The sequence below is a fragment of the Panthera uncia genome, assembly GCF_023721935.1.
Source record: "Panthera uncia isolate 11264 chromosome A3 unlocalized genomic scaffold, Puncia_PCG_1.0 HiC_scaffold_11, whole genome shotgun sequence".
NCBI classification, from domain to species: domain Eukaryota; kingdom Metazoa; phylum Chordata; class Mammalia; order Carnivora; family Felidae; genus Panthera; species Panthera uncia.
The window spans coordinates 83,788,439-83,794,490 of NW_026057578.1; the positions used below are offsets into that span (position 1 = coordinate 83,788,439).

The following is a 6,052-nucleotide window of genomic DNA, read 5'->3' on the forward strand; positions in this document are numbered from 1 at the left end:
ATTCAAGGCCATAACACAGTAGATGGAGTCATTAAATGAGCTAAATGTAGACAGAAAAAAGAAATGTCCAAAGACTAAGGTCCAGGATGCATCCACATTTTGAGGTTGGAGAAATGAAAGGGAGAAGGAATGGCCACTGTGGTGGGAAAAATGTTGTCCTGGAGACCCCCTGAGGGAAGGGAGGGGGCTCCATGGAGTCAAATGCTGCTGCTTTGTCCAATAAGAGAAGAGCTAAGAATTAACCCACAGTTATTAGACTTGTTCAAGGCAGTTTCAGTGGAGTGTTTGGGGTTAAGCTTGATGGGAGTGGGCTCAAGGGGAGTAGGGAAGAGATAGTATGGATTTTTTTTCAAGGAATTTTGCTCTAAATGGAAAGAGAGAAAAGAAGCAGTATTTGGAGGAGAAAATGCTGTCAGGAGAGGAATTTCTTTTCTGTTTTATTTCTGTCATTTATTTCGTTCGAATGTGGGAGACACAGCAGCGTGTGTTTCTGCTTATGGGAAGAATACAGAACAGAAGCAAATATGGATGACGCCGGAAGAGAAATTGATGAGATAGAGACATGCGTAAATGGGAGGGAAGAAAGGAGACCTAAATCAGAAGCGGAGGTGGGCCTTACGTGGGAACGTGCAGAGTCAGTCCTTAGGACTAGGAAAGAAGCTCGAGTGTCCCGGCCACACACACACACACAAGGTGGTGGATGAGCGGACCCGGCGGTGGGAGCATATGGAAATTCTTTTCAGATCACTTCCATATTCTTAATGAATAAGGAGCAAGGTTTGTTAGCCAGTGTCCAATATGGAAAACAGGAAACATTCTCAAGCAGAGAGAAGTTTAATGCAAAAAACTGGAAGAGCTGAAGAAGTGGTCCCTGTAAGGGGACTGTTGGTTTGCTGGTGAAGTCACTGCCAAGGTTGAGCAGAAGCCACCCTCTCCATCGGCTCCAGCAATGCTGATTGCCTGGGGCCTGCACCTGTGAGCAGCTGCTATTGCAGGAGCCCAAACTGGGATGACCTCTCCCCTCCTCCTGCCTTGCAACCTAGGGTCAATCCCTTCTCTTGGCGGAGGCTAACAGCAAAGCAGCTAGAGAAGGTCTGGGAGACGTAGTTTTGAAACTTCCTGCCTACTGCAATCCAGGAAAGATCTTGGAAGACCACGAATGGAGTTAAGTACTACCAACCACACAAGATCATCATCCGAGAGTGAGGATGAGGGAGAGATATTGGACGTTTAAGGAGAGAGACAAGGGCATGCGGTAGTTGCTAGCAGAGAGAAGGCGTGGCTGGGCCTAAGGAATACAATACAATTGCTTGCCAGTTTTAAGGGCACACTAGAGGTCAGTGAGCAAGCTTTTAAAACTAGAACACTTAGTGTATCCTCCTCCAGCTCTGTGTCCTACTCAGTGGAGTAGGCAAAGATGTGGTTTAATCAAGAGGTTCACTGCAACAAGAGTAGAGCAAGGGAATTGAGGGTTTATTTAAGGCAGTGATTAGAATACCTGGCTGGAGAATTTAAGCTGAGTAAGGGAGGACGTGAAGACACAGGGAGGGTCAGACGACAGTGGACATGCTTATGCACTAAGTTCCTATCTCTTCCATAACCGAGTTTCTTGTCATTAAAGACCATCCTATTTAGCTCACCGCTGTATTCCTGACACCTAGAATGTTGCCTACCCCCCAGTAAGAATAAATATCCTTTGGATAAATAGCCAAGGGGGTAAATGGATGAATGTGTCCAATCCTATGGCCCCTTCTAGAGTGTCAACTCTGTGAAATCACAGACCATGTCTGGCTTGTTCATTTCTGTGTCCTCAATATGGTCATAGCGCCTAGCACATTGTAGGTATTCAAATGCATTTGTTAAAATGAAATGAACCATTTTGAAAGGCAAGAAAATGAAACTCGGCAAGCAGAACCAGATTATGTCATAAAATATATGGGCAAGCTGTATAGGACCCATAGACTCCAGCCGGGGAGGAAGGGACAAATGGAGGCCTGGTAGTAATCAGCATAAGCAAGTCAAGTGCCAAATTCAAGTTCAGGGTAAGCACACCTTACAATTCCCAATCCGTTTAAACTAAAGGAATGAACAGAAATATGGCAGCACCAGAATAGGCAGGGGTCACTTTTGTGCAAAACTGTGTTAGTGGCAAGGATGAAATGAAGTGTGATCTAAAGCCCAGGCTCAGGGTTTTGGAATTTGGAGTTGGTGCAAAAAAGCCAATTCTTTCTCCCACTGACTGCCCCGACTCTAGACCAACTCCAGCCAAGCAGGAGTATTGTCAACCGAGCTGTCTTCCAGCACAGAGAGAGCCAAGTCCAGCCCAGGTGAGTTGAACGCGCCAAGAGGTGGGGGAGAACTGAGGTGGGGTGCCCCAAGCACGTGCCCATTCATTCAGCCTGGGAAGGTCTAGTCCTGGACAAATTTGTGAATTTGGCAATGTTGCTTCATGAACTTCTAGAATCTTGGCTCCAGGCTTCCACCCAGGTTTTTTAACTGGTCTCCTTAATGTGAGGTTAAGTCCGCCAACACTTCCTCACATATCCTTCAAAACTGCTTGTAGTCAGGATAGATTCAAAATTCATGTGAAGTTAAACACCTCATTTCCCCGGTTGACAGCAAGCTTTTTGGGGGCAAAGACTTCACCTTATTCACCTTTATTCACCCTGCCCCAACTCGCATTCTGTCTCTGTCTCTCTCTCTCTCAAAAAAAAAAAAAAAAAAAAAAAAAAAATTAAAAAGAATTTTCAATAAAAATAAAATTAAAATAAAAATTAACTTTGTAGAAGATGCTATCAGCTGCCTATCAAGATAGGGTGCACTGGTGATCTTGGCTGCCAATTTACCAGAAGTGAATTTCAGGAAGAAGTGGGAGCCATCAAGCAATTGCAAGTTGGGTGGATGTGGGGAGAGGTAAGTAGCTCAGGGTAGATATAAGATGTAGCAAGATAATGTTTGCTAGAAGGTTGTATTTGCTCAAGAAATAGAGGCTCAAAGTTGCCTGCTTTGGAGAAAATACTTGAATCTGGGGTCCAGGGAGAACAAAAGAAAGGGCAGAGGCAACATCCAGGGAAACTGAGGCAGACAGGGAAGAAATAACAGGAGCAGAGGGGGGCCTTGGCAGTCAGTGTCCTGGAAAGGCAGATCCTGGATTCCAGGATGTATGAAGGGATGCTCTCCTCCTCATAACAGGCCCATGGGAGAGGGTCCCAAATTCTTGCTTTACAGATGGGAAACTGAGGCTCATGGAGGCAGCTGAGGACATTGAAGGCTGCTCCATGGCAGACAGGTGATGACCACCGGTGCCCCTGCCCCCGACCACCATCTTCCAGGCTCACCAGTCCTGCAGCACTGGACAGGACCACGGGCCCCAGGGGCAGCAGGGCTCTGTGTGCATTACCAGTCCTGAGGCTCGCCCTTCGCTGGGGAGCACAGGACCACACTCTGTCCGGTGCCCTATGTCACAGTCTAAAGAACAGCTATGTGCCAGCACTAATGGTGAGTGGGAGTCCACTAATATTGTGACGGAGTGAATGACATGGATCTGCTATGTTGCTTTAAGGACCTCTGGGCGGCTAAGCTGTTTAGCAAGATCGCCTGTGTCCTGGCCGAGATGGACCAAGCTTCCTTCCCAACTTTGGCTGACAAGGCTCTGGACCACCAGGTAAGGGAGACCAGCTCACTGTGGCCCCCTCCTTGTTTGGTACTTTCAACTCTGCCTCCAGAGCTGCTAGGATGTTGCTGAACACATAAGGAGATCTCAGTTTATAAATACATACACACATATTATCTTTGGTTGAAAATAAGCCCAGGACTGCTGAAGCTCTCTTCCTCCCAGTCTCTTACATGACAAGGGTAGTCAAACAAATTAAACATCAACAGAAAGTCCTTGGCAAGTCATTGAAATCTGCCATCATTTGCTTAAGTAACCTGGCCAGCATATTTGGACAACACTAATGTCCATGGCAGGAGGGTCACTGATTCTTGAGAAAAAAAGATGCACTTCAGGGCACATAAAAAAATATTAAAAATATATATATATGCAAATATATAGCAGAATTGTTTTGTCATTTCTAAAAAGGTGGTTTTGAAGTATTTAAGTTTACCTAAAAAAATAATTATCGAATTTTTAGAGAGAAACTATTCCACTCACCTGATTTATAGCAAGTAAAAACATAATATAGATGCGAAAACAATTTAAAAGCATTCTATGTTGTCATTAGAGATGAGAAAAGCATTGGAGGCTGGAAAAGTTGAGAAATTAAGGGTAAAAGGAATATATAGGAGTCACGAGGATATGCAGGCTCACGCTCAGATTTTTTTTTTCCTAGAGTAAGGTCGCCACCTTGTGGCCATATAGGATATGGCTGCTACAGACAGAACAAGGGCAAGTTTGAGTTCCTGCCAACTTTTATAGATTCAATCCTCTGGATGCACTGGAATGTGTTCTCTCTTCCTCCTTGCTGTACCACTTCTACATACGGTCTTACCGTTTTGGAATGCTACCTATTCCAGGCTTTAAAGCATTAGCCATGCACCTGTGGCCTGACCTACACTGTATTCACTGCTCAGCCAAGTCAAGAACTTAGCCCAGTATGGAATGCCTTTCAAGGACATGGGCCAAGTGGTCACCACCTATTTTATCCAACAGCAGAAAGAAGGTGTGTTAATAATTTGACTAGAAACCCAAGACCATGGGCGAGACCAAAAAAATGCAAATTTTAGGTCACTGGCAAATTCTAATGAGCATTTTCTGGTCTATTTCATTTCTTTGCTACTTGGTATAAAAATAATGTGGCTTGGGATAAATTTCTTTCTGGTGGCAGAGATAACTTCCTGATACCAGAGCTCATTGAGAACAAGAGGCAGGGTTATCTTAGCTTTCCCAGAAGGTCAAGGACAGCCCTCTCATTTGGGAATTTGACAGTTAGTGGATACCCTCCCCTGACCCAAAGCTTCATCACCATCCCACCATTAGAGGCCCATTGCCTTGGGGTTTGGGGTCCTCCACTTTCTCATGCTGCCCAGAGGTTGGAAGGCAGGACCCTAATAGTAGATTTCACTGGGAAAGGAACATCTCAGTGGCCAGCATCCCTGCTGGGAAGACGGTGGGAGATCAGTGGTGACTGGCTTGGAAAGCTATGGGATAGGACTTCAAAATCTGCCTGCCATTCCAGATACAGTCAGTATTCCATTAGGCTGCTGCCAGTCACTTACATCTTAGTATAAATTAACCTAATGAACAAAGCTTCTTCATAACAGAAGGGTCCAGCAGGAGAACAGGGAGAACTGGCGGGGCTGAGGTGGGGGAAGGGGTCAAGGAGGGTGATTACATGTCAGTAAAAGAAATAGAAATAGAAATAGAAATAGAAACAGAAACACAAACACAAACACAAATACAAATACAAATACAAATACAAAGAATGGTGTGAGGCCATTTACTGCAACACAAGGGCAGTTCTTCCAGGTTAGGCCCACAGTCTCCTGATAGTAGAGCTGTTCTGATCACCTCATCGGATTTAGGTGCAACTCAAAACATATCCATTCTACTTTGGGGTCTTAAAGCAATTAAATGATCTTTTTTATAACATGCTTCTCTTTCTCTTTAAAGGTACTGCACTGGAAACTGACCCTGGTTCCTGTTTTGTAATCCCACTTCTGTCCTTTATGGGACTCTCCATCTGTGGTGAGGTACTTGGGCTCTGAACCTCCAGGAGGGCTGTGGAGAGGATGACCTCCGTGGATGGGGCGACTGGCCTGGAACCAGCGCTCAGGACCCCAGTCCCACCTCTGCTGATTGGAAACTGCTCTCTTCAGTCCTCCACCTTTTCCTTTCGACCCCGGATCCAGCTTTGTAATCGGGAATATTGGATATGCTTTCTCCCTCCAGGTTAGAACAATAAAGTTTCTTGCCTCATTGGGCCATCCAGTGTATGAGAGCCCCCGACCTGCACTCCTCTCTCTGGACTTACCAGCCTTCTCAAACGCATGCAGTCCACAGCAGTGCCTGCCAACGCAGTGTGAAGAAGGAGGTGCTGCTCTGAGAACGCCT

General features: G+C 45.5%; 1 pseudogene; it reads left to right on the forward strand.

The window, feature by feature from the left end:
* Positions 1 to 524: 524 nt before the first annotated feature.
* LOC125936022 (gastrokine-3-like) lies at positions 525 to 5,758 on the forward strand (annotated as a pseudogene).
* Positions 5,759 to 6,052: the final 294 nt, after the last annotated feature.